At 40.7% G+C, this 13,618-nt stretch overlaps 1 protein-coding gene and 1 pseudogene across 1 annotated transcript in view; one reads left to right on the top strand and one right to left on the bottom strand.

Moving 5' to 3' along the window:
• Positions 1-7,761, top strand: part of LOC146352173 (uncharacterized) — a 49,735-nt pseudogene extending 41,974 nt beyond the window's left edge.
• LHFPL2 (LHFPL tetraspan subfamily member 2) overlaps positions 1-13,618 on the bottom strand; it is a 148,228-nt gene that overhangs the window by 90,263 nt on the left and 44,347 nt on the right. The window contains exon 2 of the mRNA XM_084833418.1: positions 3,278-3,345. The gene's annotated coding sequence lies outside the window, so the exon portion shown is untranslated. The remainder of the gene's footprint in view (positions 1-3,277; positions 3,346-13,618) is intronic.

Here is a 13,618-nt window from a genome sequence, read left to right as displayed (position 1 = left end):
ACCTTGCAGATCTATTTGGGACAGGGGGTGAGGAAGCATTGTCAAATTGGAGTTCTCTTCACTAATTAGAGATAGATGAATTAGACTAACCCTGTTCAGGAATTCAAGGATGTGTTTACCTAACATGTGAGGACGGAGAGCAGGGATGAGTATGCTAGCTCTGTCCCTTTCATCCTCATCACCCTCCATGGGTTGGAGGGCAACTGTCTACAATAGGGAGCCTATTCTACTCACGTAGGTTCCCTATGTGATTTGGAACCCTGATTTTCCAGGGGTGCCTACATGAGCAGAGCAACTGGGCTCAGAAACACTATGCAGCTGGACAGACCAGGATGGGCAGGAGATTCATCCTGACTGGTGCCAGCCTATCAATAATTATTTTGGGGGGAAACCCTTGGAAAGAAGGGCTCCACCAGTACAGAAAGTCATCCACATCCCACTCCCAGTCTGTAACAGTGGGATATTGAGAGGCTATAGTAACTGGGCTATCCTACAGTTCCAAGGCCCATTCTTCCAAGAGCGTATCATAAAAATAAGTGTGTATCTTTCTGAGTTTAGAAGTAAGGTCTAGCTCCAAATTTCTTTATGATTATTTATATTCAGTCTTAAATTATTTATTTATTACATTTCTATACTCCCCAATAGCTGAAGATCTCTGGGAAGCTCACAACAATTAATCCAGAACCATGCCCAGCTAACAAAAGTTTGGGGGAAAAAACCTGTTTTTTGTTTTGTTTTTTAAACACTTAAAAATGTATTTCCCACTCTTTAGGTAAAAACCTCCCAGAGACCTATCAGCTAGCATAATTACACATTAAAAATAACAATACATACATAAATGTAATGTAAAACAGCATAAAAACAATAGCAGCAGAACAATCTTCATAACATAGATTAAAACCAAACATACAATCCTGTATCTTAAAAGACCTTTGCAAATAAAAAGTTCTCCATCTGGCACTGAAAAGGCACAAAGGCCAGTGGCAGACCAGCTTTCCTGGGAACAGTATTCCAAAGTTTGGGCACCATCGCTGAGAAGGCCTTATCATGGGGCCCCTGCTGGTGTACTGACACCTTAAACGCTCTAAGTACAGGCCTGGGCTGGATCTACACTTACCGCCTTTTTTCGTTTCCAGGTTTCACCGCCTGCCTTTCACACTACGCAGTAGCCGCCTCGAATTAGAACCGGAATTTCCCACTTCCGTGCTCCCGCTTTCAATACCCTAATATCCAGGTATTTCCCCTTAATGTGTTCTGATTTTCCCCCTTCGCTACCATATCCAGTCGTAGTCCCCTCCCCCGCCTGTCCATATGCGGCGGTGTTTGTATTTCCCTCCTGTCCAATCACAGCTCTTGACGGCCCCATGTCTTTTTCCGGCTACCAATCACATAGCTTCCTCAGCAGCCCCCGTTTCCTCAGCAACAAGTAAAGGGCTGGATGTGCGCACGCTTGTCTGATCCTGGAAGCTAAGTGGGGTCAGTCCCGGTCAGTACTTGGATGGGAGACCGCCTGGGAATCAGGCTTCCTGCACTGAGCAGGGGGTTGTTGTATCCCTTCAAATGAGATTAAGTTTTACCCCCTCCTATCCCACACTCCGGATGTTGTTGTTTTTAATTAAGGCACTATCCTCGCAGAATCAGGGCTTCTCCGCAATTTTTTTTTTCTAATTGAGGCATGATCCTCGAAGCTTCGAAGTTGTGAAGCATGTCTTCTTGTCTTCTTCCAGCTACCGATCACATACTTTCCTCAGCAGCCTGTTTCCTCAGAAAAAGCAAAGGGCTGGATGCGCGCACACTTGTCTGATCTCGGATGTTAAGTGGGGCCAGCCCCGGTCAGTAGTTGGATGGGCGACCGCCTGGGAATCAGGCTTCCTGCATTGAGCAGGGGGTTGTTGTATCTTTTCAAATGAGACTAAGTTTTACCCGCTCCTATCCCCTGCTCCAGATGTTTTTTTAAAAATTAAGGTGTTATCCTCGCAGAATCGGGGCTTCTCCGCGATGTTTTTTTTTCTAATTGAGGCATGATCTTTGAAGCTTCGAAGTTGTGAAACTGACCGGGGCCAACCCCGCTTAACATCCGAGATCAGACAAGCACGCGCAGGAAAACAGCAGGAAAACAGCACAGCGCTCGAGTGTGAACCGAGCTTGCGCATTCGATGAAGCACTGCAATGGGGAAAACGGGTGAGTGTGAATAATCACGTTTTAATGCGAGAGCGTTTAACCCGATGGGACACCGAATTCATTGCAATGGCGGGTGCAATGTAGATCGGCCTCTGCTTGCAACAAATGTCCCAGCCTGTCATTCAAGCAGCAAACTAGTACACTCACTCTTTTCCTGATACAGAGTCATACATGAACAATAAAATGCTGAAACTGTACAACTGTTCTTATACATGGCCAGTAAAATAGCTACTGATTTTCAGAAGAAGAAAAATGGGAGAATAGGGAGGTCTTGTAACGGAATCTTGATGTATGTGATTCTAGAGATCAGAGTGTCAGGGTAGGACTAGGAAGATCTGGGTTCAAATTACCACTCAGCCTTGAGGATAAAATACAGGTCGGGAGAACCAAGTATGCCACCCAGAGTCCCTTGGAATAAAGGCAGAATAAAAATGCAGTCATGAAGTTCTAGGTTATTCTAGGTTATTATGGCTGTTTTATTGATTCCTGTGCTGTTTATTGTTTATTATATTGCATTTTATTCTTTTAAATATTTGTACTGTATTTTATATTTTTAACTATGTTTTAAAATGGCATTTTAGTTTTTTAACTGGCTGTAATCCGCCCAGAGATCATTAGTTATTGGACAGACTGGAAATGTACTCAATCAATCAATTAGTAGCCAGGCAAAATTTACCTAAGTAAATACCTTGAGTGTCTAGATGGGTGCCATCCTGCAAATTCATCATTAAAAAGAGAATGAAGGAGAAAAGAGGGCAATGCCCAGGAGAAGGGACAGCGCAAGACCACTGTCAAAATCAATCACATCCTTTCTTGCTGTGTGGTGCATGCTTGCCAGATCAAGCAATTTCAAACTTCTCCACATTTGGAAATATGGGAACTAAGGGTTTCAACTAGAATTTTAAAAATGGAATGTTATTGCAGTTTTTAGTAAATACATTTAATGTTCACCAAAAAAAACCCTCCTACAATTTGTCTAATTTCCATTGCGGTTCATATAGACTGTTCATCATTGGTCACAGAGAGCGGTTTTCATCTCCCAAGTCAGGTTCAGAGTTATTCAACCCATGAAAAAATACCCTACATTTTACTCACCTGTTTTGTAAATCACAGTATTTCTTTCTGGGTAAAATTGGAAACCAATTCAGAAACACAGGATATATCTGGAAATATAATTTAAGAGTGATATATGAAATAAGTACACCAGTCAAGAAATCACTCAATTGCAGTTTCGACTTCCATAGCACATACTGCAAAATTATAAATATTTCATTAACATGACAGTTTTACTTCACTGAAAAATTAACATTCTGAGTGTTTCACAAGTTGGATGATACTCAACTCATTCACCCAGCTCGATCTTATACTTAGTTCTTCCCTTCAAAGTAACTTGAGAATGTAGGAAGCTGCCTTATACCGATACTGGGCTACCATCTGGCCCAGTATTTTTGACACTGACTGGCAGCAGCTCTTCAGGGTTTCAAGCAAGATTCTTTCCAACCCTACTTGGAGATGCCAGGGATTGAACCTGGGACCTTTGGTATGCAAAGCATGTACTCTACTACTATCTTCCGGATTGATTTTAACAATGAGACTATTCCAAATGGTCTACATGGGTTGAAGAATTAACAGCCCAATCCTGAGCACAAAGGATCATTCTTAGGGATCCAAGTTCTGGTGGAAGATGACAATGGAACATGATGTGCCATTAGGCATGAAGTGCAGGAGAGGAGAGGATGGGCTGAGCCACAGTGGCATTGGCCCAAGGATAGGATATTGGTAGTGATAGGCCAAAACTCTATAAAACCATAATTTTATAGAGGAAAATTATGTTTTCTCTATAATTAATGTACATTATACTTCTTCTTGTACTAATGACAATCAGTGCCTATTTTAATATCAATATACACATATAAACTGAAAATACAAAGGGCTCCTTGTTTAGACTGAAAGTACATAGGTCTCATGATTTAAATAAACTTTCTGCAACCTGGTGCCTCCCCGATGTGTTGGACTACAACTGCCATAATCCCCAGGCCAGCAGTCGGTTGGGGATTATAAGAGTTGGAGTCTAACACATCTGGAGAACACTAGGGGGCAATCTACATTACAACTTTAAACTGGTTTCAAACCAGTTTATCTAAAGGGATCCTGCAGTTTCATGAGGGTACTGAGAATTCTTTGCTAGAGACCCCTATCCCCTGCCCAAGCGGCCCCTCTTCCTAGAGCTACAATTCCCAGAATTCCTGTATTTGATAGCCGTAATTGCTAAAAACAGGTTTGAAACCAGTTTAAAATTGAAATGTAGATTGCCCCTAGGTTGGGGAAGTCTGGTTTTCACTGTGAGTTTTAACCTTCTACTTCAAAAATATGTCAATATACAACAATGTTGAGGTATCAGATGATCACATCTTTTTCTTATTCAAAAACCATTATAAAAACAAACAAGTGACCAGCAAAAGAAAAGGGGTCTGTGTTCTTATCAACTGTCTCCTTTCCTTTCACACTGTATACCATGGTTTGGTTTTTTTCCTACCCATTACAAATAAAAGGATACTGTTACGTTAAAACCTAAGACATTGCAATCCATGTAACAAAACAAGAAAACAAAACACTGCAGAAACATTTACATTAAATAACCATCTATTTGCAAGAGCAAATCATTTCATAAATTTGCATATGCTTCATATTGTATTCTGGGGAACTAAAGAAACACTCAGCTTCCATGTTTATAGGAAACATCTGTCTGAAACGTTTACCTATGTATCTCAGACTAAACATATTCTTTTCTACTACCAGGAGGTATGGCAACACAACTGATGCCTACTTAATGAACAAGGAAATAGCACTGAACCTTCTGTAACCTTCACAGAACAAGATGATGATGAAAGACAATATAAAAGGACATACTATTTTTTAATATGTTAATTCAAACATGCAATATGAAAGCACTTCTTTCATATATAGCATATGAGATTTGCCAGGGATCACACATAGCTGTACACAGGGAAATACCATGGTAGTCACAGCTTAAGCTGTTGCCTTCTCTGGGTAAGGTACCAGAGGACTCAAACCAGGGAATTTTCTGTGCCAATGGGGCAGCTATCAGGCAGAGAGAACTTTTCATCTGATATTTCCTCCTCTGTAGCACCACCCAGATAATGGCCACAGATGGGCTCATCATCCTTTTTTGTGTCAGTGGACATATTTGGAATTTGAGTATGTCATGGGCACTCTCACAAAATGGCTGCCAGGGGGCTTGCTCATTTGTAAAATGTCTGCCATAGTGGACATTGCCCATCACAAAACACTCATTTCCAAGAAAGCAAACTGCTGAGACTAAAAGTAACTTTGCCAAAAACCTACGTATAAGGCAGAGGTGGAGTTTGAGCTCCAGAACACAAAAAGCACTCTTCTGAATCCAAATAAAGATTGTGCTCAAGGGCAGCATGTCAAAATTCCAGTTAAAAATAATTTTAATTTTTAAAAATCTTAGAAATTAAAATCAGGAGGAGCAGGAAGCCTGGTGGATGCCAAGAGAGGTATCTGTGGGCACATTGGTGCCCACAGGCACTATATTGAAGACCCCAGTCCTAGCTAGACCAGGTGATCTGGGGAGCCAAAAAGGACCTAGCTAGTGTTGCATAAGTTCTGCCTTGAGTGTGACCCGTTGTTGCTAGGAATAGGTATATAGGCACCTGTGCCCCGCTTCCCTTTCCCTGGACTGATGCCTTCTGGAACCTGACCATCTGCCTGAATGTACCTGCCTTGATCTTCATTTGTTTGTCTGGACCTTGACTTCTGCCTGACCAGGACTATCTATTCACCTCTAGTCCTCCCAACTGACTGACTGCTTGCCGTCTTTGACCCCACAGGGTCCTGACACTATGTTCATCATGCTATGCAATATGGGTATGACATCATAGTATGGGAAGTCCTTCCGACCAGACATTGGTAGGGCAACACCAGCAGACCGAGATTGTCCTTTGGCTCACAAATTATATTTGTGAGCCAAAGCCTGAGTTCAGTGATAGCCCCAAGACTCCTCAACCACAAACACACTCTATCCCTTCAGTATAACACTTCTACATATGCCTCTATCCTTCTCAGTCACTGTTTCATCACTGGGATGGTCTTGGGTTGGTCTAGTGCAGAAGTGGGCAAATAGTGGCCCTCCTGATATTTTGGCCTACAACTCCTATGGTCCCTCAGCATTGGCTATACTGGCTAAGGCTGATGGGAGTTGTAGGCCAAAACATCTGGAGTGCCACAATTTGCCCATCCTGGTCTAGTGATGATTTTTTGCTACTCCTAAAATTACTGTTCTCCTTTGGGTCATTCCCAAGATAGCAGCACCAAAATGCCTGACTAGCTCCAATGTGCCTGCACTGGAAACAATGCAGACAAATGCACATGAGGTTCTGTTTGATAAACTATGAGGTTGTCAGGAAAAAAAACAGCCCAGCCTACCTTAATTTTCTGAACTACATATGAAATTGCATTAGGCAAGACCACAGGTTAAAGCAGCCTTCCCCAACCTGGTGCCCTCTGGATGTGTTCAACTATAACTCCCAATATCCCACAGCCAGCATCTGTAGTCGAATACATCTGGTGGGCAACAGGATGGGGAAGGCTGGGTTAGACTATCAACATAATCCTTTAGCTGTCTGTCTGCCTGCTTCATATCCTCTAGACACAGAAATGACTAAACTTTAACGACACTAATGTGGTAGCTTTAAATTACATTCAGTATATCATAAGAGTACTTAGGCATTACTACTTAATATAACATTTTTACTATTTTTTCCCCCAGAGAATCAATTTTTAAAGATATTGGGCACAATCCAGGCCAAGTTGAATGTTTAAACGAACAGAGACTTAAAAGATGCTGAACTTTGGCTATGTCATGTCTAATTTGCGGGGAGGGTTGAATTATAAAAAACATTCTTTTTCGTATAACTGACCAAGCACTACTATACTTCAAATGTCAACCAAAACTGGAAGTAGAAAAGAAAAATGGAATAACTGAGAAAAACCGAAGGCCTTTCATGCATTTCAATTACATATAGTCCAGCAGATGTAGAAGTTGACCGTAAACTAATTCCATCCAAAACAGCCCTTCCTTTTTTGAGAATGTACATCTGTAGAAAGGCCAAAAATAAAAATCTAGTGCTTTCTTCCTAGGGAAAGGCTGTTTTCCTGATGGTATCTATTTTTCACATTTATTTATATCAGTTTTACCTGTTATTTCCATATGTGATATATGTTTTAACTTAAGACACAAAATGTTGATAATGAACTAATGTCACTAATGCAGCTATAATGTCTGCTTTAACATTTCACTAAATTTTACAACAAAGAAGGGTGTTGAACACTGTATTATTTGTGACAGTGTTCTTGGAGATGATGAAAGTTGTGTAATTCTTCAGGAACAAGGTATGAAAGGCATAATTGAAGTGAGCAAGGAAAGACGTGACAATTTGCATGAGAAACTTGTGGAAGTTCCTCAAGGTGGACTGAAAGTTGATAAAGCAAGCAACGATAGCTATACCAACACAAACTACATACAAAGCAATTAGGGGAGGGGAGGTCATGTGCATGTGTGCTTCACTCAGAAGTCCCATGGTTTGGTTTCAAAGCAAGCTACTTATTATGTGGCAAAGTCATCACTGATGAAAAACTGAAAAGTGTGTGTGGGGGTATTTGTTACTGAAGTTAGAACATGCAAATCAGATAAACACTCAAAGATATTTGTAACAAAAGAGGAGATACATGGAGTGCCCCTATCCAGACACATCTGCTTGGAAAATCAATTTGCCAAAGCAGCAGAGTGGGGCTGATGGAGTGCTCCAGAGCACCCACTGTAATGCTACTGGGCGGCAGCTCTGGACAGCCCCACCAGCCCCACTCTCCAGCTGCAGCAAATGCTACAGTAGGAGAGCAGCTAGCGGGGCTCTCTAAAGCACCCGCTCACCTTTCTGGGCCAAGGCAATGAACGGGATTCCCTGGCAGGGAGACGGAATGCATAATTTTCCACTCCACCATCTGAGGTGGGGGATTCATCCCACCTCATGGGAGGAGTGACCCTGCTACAAATAGATGTCAAGAAATCCAGAGCCCAGATAGTCCAGATACATGCAGACTGTGTATGCAGGCCCTAAGCCAGATGTGTGTTCCACATTGTTCCTCCAAATGATTGACTTAAACCCAGCTAGTCTCAATTGTATGTACAGTGCACTAACATTCATATGTGCAGCATCAGAGAGATTGGGTATGGATGTGCCTGGTGCTACTTTCAATCAGGTTCTGTGGATAAAAGCAATTCAAGTAGTAGGTTCCTATCTTACAGAATTTAATAAGATTATTATACATCTTGGAGGATTCCAACTTTTGATTTCATATTTGGGAGCCATTGGGAATTTCATGAGTGGATCTGATCTTGAGGAAGTCTTGGAGCTGGTGTGTGTGGACAATGCTGTGGGTCATATAATGACAGGCAAAGCATACTCACATGCTGTTCATGGCCACTTACTGCTATCAACAGCAATAACTGCTCTACTAACAGTGGAGGTACACAATATTCCAAAGGTGGGAACCACTAGAGAGCACACATTGTCTTCACCCTCGGACATCAATAAACACACTATAACAAAGACCACTAAAGAGACCAAGGAACTATCCCCTGAATCCAGTGAAGTAATGGAGACTGAGAACCCAGGAAGGAACTTTTCTTACTTTTTGAGAAATCTATTACTAAAGAAACACAAGTGGAGCAGATAAATTCTTCCATACTTCTACAAACCTTATCCAAAAGGCTTGAAGAAAGTAAAGAAATTCTGAGAAAGAATAGAAAAACAGTATACCTTTGCATTATGTATCTTCATATGGTTGATATAGCAAAGGCATTTATATGGGCAGAAATGCCTTTGCAGAGTGTTGAACTTCCATTTTTTCAAGTGCTGGACACAATAGTTATGCTAAATGTGCCAGGCTACATATTCAACAAATGAAAGAACTTAAAGACAAATATCTAGAAGTAGACAAAATATTCCAGGAAAGTAATTTCACATTAAGGCATCAGAACACAATGTGGCTGGAGTATGGACAGATATGTTCATAGAGCAAATGTTCATACGATCATCTAAAAGTCAAGGATGGTTGACATATGTGCGGGGTGGTGGGAAGATGACAGAAAGCCAACAAGTCCTGTGGATTCCAACCCACTCAGCATGCAGCAAAGTACATTAAGAACATCTACAGAGAGCTTAACATTGAACGTCTCCCTCAAGTTATTGATGCTGCTATGTACAGCGTTCATTTCCAGCGTTTGGTATGGAGATTTATATGAAAAACAAAGGTCACCGTTCTTTCAAGCCCACTTCATTGCCTCTAGATTCTGACTATTTAATATAGAATATTATCCTGAACACAGTGGAAGTGAAATAATTCTGTGTGGAATTTGTTTATTGTTTGGCTTGTAGACAGTAGGTCTATCGGACTCATATTGTTATGATGAGATTTAACAAACCAATGGCGCAATCCTATGCATGTTTAGACAGAAAAAAGTCCTGCAACGCTCAGCATTCCCCGGCCATGCTCTTTGAACAGTATAGGATTGCACCCTTAAGTAGCTTTTTAAAAAACCCTGTATTAGCTCTAGGGGCAGAAATGGAAAAGAGTACCTCCCTTGATTTTCGTAGGTCTCTGAATAGGGTGAGTTCCACCATCACTCTGATTGCTTTTCTAGAAAAATCTGCAAAACTTCTGTTCTCAGATGCCAACAAGAGAAATTGGAGATGGTTTTGCCACTGTTTTGAAGGAGTTAACACTACACTCACTTTTCTAGATGGAGAAATACTCAGCTCCAGGGAAATTGGGAATGTTAACTGTGGTTTAGAGTTTACCACAAAGAACCTTTTCTTTGCTTTTTAATTTTTTTTGTCATTCTGGGATCACTGTAGACCCTAGAGTGTTTAAATACTGCTAGAGTCTATCTAGTATTTTCACAAAAAAATTACAGTCTGTTCTTCTTGTAATAAAATAAACAGAATCTTTATGGTTTCATTGGCTCTTTGTCATCAGCCTCAGAAAGGTGGTGAAGATAAATATTCTTTTTCAAAAGCTGTGGCAGGACAGTCTGCCAAGCTAAATCTTATTCTCTGAAATGGATTTGTTTGGCCATTTTGTTGAGTTAAAGCAATTCTGTATAAGTGACTAATAGGCTACATGAAGAACTCCAGATGAGGACAAGCTATTTTCCTCAGTTTTATTCTTCTCCTGTCTGTCTTGTTATTCCAGAAAGTCTGATAGTTTATCTTATAAAAGAGCAGGCATCACATATGCACACAATATGAACATAAATACACCACAAATGAGAAGAAGACCAGTTCCATTTCATACTCACTTAGCAAGTTATCTTCAAAAACAAGATTTAGTGGGTGTTTGCAAACCTTCCTAGGTAAAAGTTTCTTCAAAGTAGGCATAACGTGTTGTAGGCTTATTGTACAAGTTCAAAACAAGTTTGAGTCTTTAAAAACAAAATTAGTATAACCTGTGATCCAGCTGGAGACACAATGATTTTACCTAACGTTCACAGAACCAAATGGAAGCTGAGTATCTAGGCTTACAGTGTGGGCCCTGTGGATTCAACTGGTTTGTTTAGAGACTGCATTCTCATATCAACAGTGAAATACAGTCGTATTGCAAGGAATTATATATTTCAGAGCTACTGCAAAAAGGTAAGTAATATGCAAGTCCCACCACACTGTGCTAAAAACATGACTTTTCCTATGGGAACATTAACTTTTTTTAAAGGAAATTCCAAAGAGCCCCCACATCATGTAGGAAGTTACCCTTGGCCTCCTGGAATTTTTCACTGAAACACAAGAGGGGATGTTTACCTGACCCTAAAATCTTTTTTAAAAATCATGAAAATGCTGTTTTTAATTCTCTGAAATCTTCCTCTTTTTGTATTGCCTGTAGGAAGTAAAAGTACAGTTGTTGGCTTACTCTCAACTGACTACTACTGAGCACAATTAGGTTAGGCATAATCATTTTTCTGCACTTCTTGCAAAACTCAGAAGCCTTCTAAATCACATCTGCAAATATCTATAACTGTATTGGTTAGTTTAGGTCAACCTTCCCCAACCTGGTGCCCCCTAGCTGGACTCCAGCTCCCATCATTCCCAGCCAGCATGGCCATTAATAGGTAATAGTCACAACATTTAGTTTCCTTCAAACAAGCCACAAACAACTAGTAATCTGCCAAGCTAAACGTTGACAGGTACAGTTAACAGTCTACCAGAGTCTGGATATACTTACCATATTTGCTACCTGCCTGTAAAAACAGAGGGACTTGTCAAGCAACTGGATGGATGACTGCACTGTGTTTGACAGCTAAGGCAACAGGTGGGGGTGCCATTTTAGAATGTTTCTCCATACAACACTGTCTCCAAGTTAAAAAAAAAAAAGCACTTCAGGAAGAAACATTCTACCTAGCCTGCTCCTTGCTCTGCTAGCTTTCTTTTTGCAAGGAAAACAAAGGAACATTCAAGTGTGAGAACCCACAACTGCAATCTGAAGTAGTATAACTCTAAGTAGCATTAACCGTTGCTGTTATTTTACTGCTGATTTTGAAATGAATTATTTTTAGGTGTTTATTACTGTAATTTTTGTGTTTGACTTTTAATCTGTTTTGTGATGATTTTATGTTGCGAACTGCCTGGATAAGTCTCTTGTGGCTCTGAAAATAATAAATAAATAGTATAGTCCATTTTCACCAACTCACAGGTGAAAAGGCAAGTGGCTATTTAAAGCATGTTGTAATTGTTCATCTATTTATTTATACAGGTAAGCACACTTTATTTATTTTTTGTATTTATATCTCTCCATTCCTCTATGAAGCTCAGGGGTGGCACACAAGGGGTTATGCTCCATTTTATCCTCCCAACAAACCTGTGAGAGAGATTAGGGTGAAAGAATATGAATGACCCAGGTCACCCCAATGAACTTCATGGCTAAGCAGGGATTCAAACTCAGTTTTCCACAGGCCATATCCAACAGTCTAAATGCTACACCACACTTGTTCTCACATTTATCCAATATAATCAACTGACAATTATTTTAGAAAGTTACAAAGTTAGAGGGCAGGAGTGTATTACCTTCCATATGTTATATGCATAAATTTGGGTGAGACAGAGGCCTCTTAGCAGAATCTGTGGATTTGTGTAAATGACTCAACAAATCAAAGTAACATTCACAGTGAAGCAGGCTCTGCTCCTGATTTCTTCACTACATCCACAGAAGAATAAAATATCCAAACTTCAATACATTTTAATGAAAGCTTCAATTATGCAGAAATTGATATCTTGCTTATCCTACAGGCAAATGGGTATCGATGGCAGCCTTTCTATTTCACAACTAACCCTTTACATCGTCTCTGTCTTTGCAATTATGATGTAAGCAGTTCCCACCCCTCACCCCACCCCCCCAAATTCAAATATATCAACTGAAACAGGATCTTAGAAATTGTTTTGGTCTTAGAAACTGAGAAGGACAAAGGAAAAAGACAGATTATTTACTTTAACCTGGTCTCCTGAAGCAGCCTCCCACTACTTCAACTTGTGTTTGTGTCCACATGTAAACAATTAAGAGTACATTGCTTGAAACCTAATTCCACATGTGCTGTGGGGCAGTCCTGGAAGATCAGATTATTTTTATTATAACAATTCTTTACAAAGCTCACAATATTAAGGTTCTGTAAAAGTATCCCCATGTGCAGGAGAAATAATCCTAGCAATATTTTTCTTCCACCTCCCCCCACCCCAAAGTTAAAACTATGTTTATACATCTCAGATTAAGATAATTAGTAATCAAGTTAAAATGTATCAATTTTTTTTTAAAGCAATCAGTAACATCAGAATGAAAAATCATGGGAAAGGGTATGGATGGATGGCTGACGCCACGAACAAGAGCACTCTACATTGCAGTATTTCGTTGCAGATCCCACTTACTATTATTGCAGAAAATGACACACAGGTGTTGTGAACAGCACTGGCATCAGGGTTAGGCATGTTGGGGCACCTGCCAATGGCCCACACCCCAGCAGGGGCACTGAGAAGAGCCCCTGGACTTGCTCCCCCTCTTCACCATTACAACCTGCTTATTCACCTGCCTGTCATCGTCTCAAGCAACAGTGGTGGCGAGAAAGAAGAGCAGTAGATGCCCCTGCCTACTTGCTCACTGGCTCCCTGCCTCTCAAGCAAGCAATAGCAACGAGGAGGAGGAACAATAGCAGCTGGTGACGAGGGTGGTGAGAAGGTAGACTCACTGAGGGTGAGTCTACTCACCCATTGAAGGTGTCTGGCTCAAGGGCCCTCAAAACTTGGCACTGGCACTGGTTGCAAATATGCCAAATAAGTACAGAGGGATGAATTC

This window comes from Heloderma suspectum, chromosome 2 (genome assembly GCF_057233095.1).
Source record: "Heloderma suspectum isolate Gila_16-S chromosome 2, 16-S_ref, whole genome shotgun sequence".
Taxonomy (NCBI): Eukaryota; Metazoa; Chordata; class Lepidosauria; order Squamata; family Helodermatidae; genus Heloderma; species Heloderma suspectum.
Note: the sequence above shows the minus strand (reverse complement) of the source record. Positions and strands in the feature narration are given on the sequence as shown.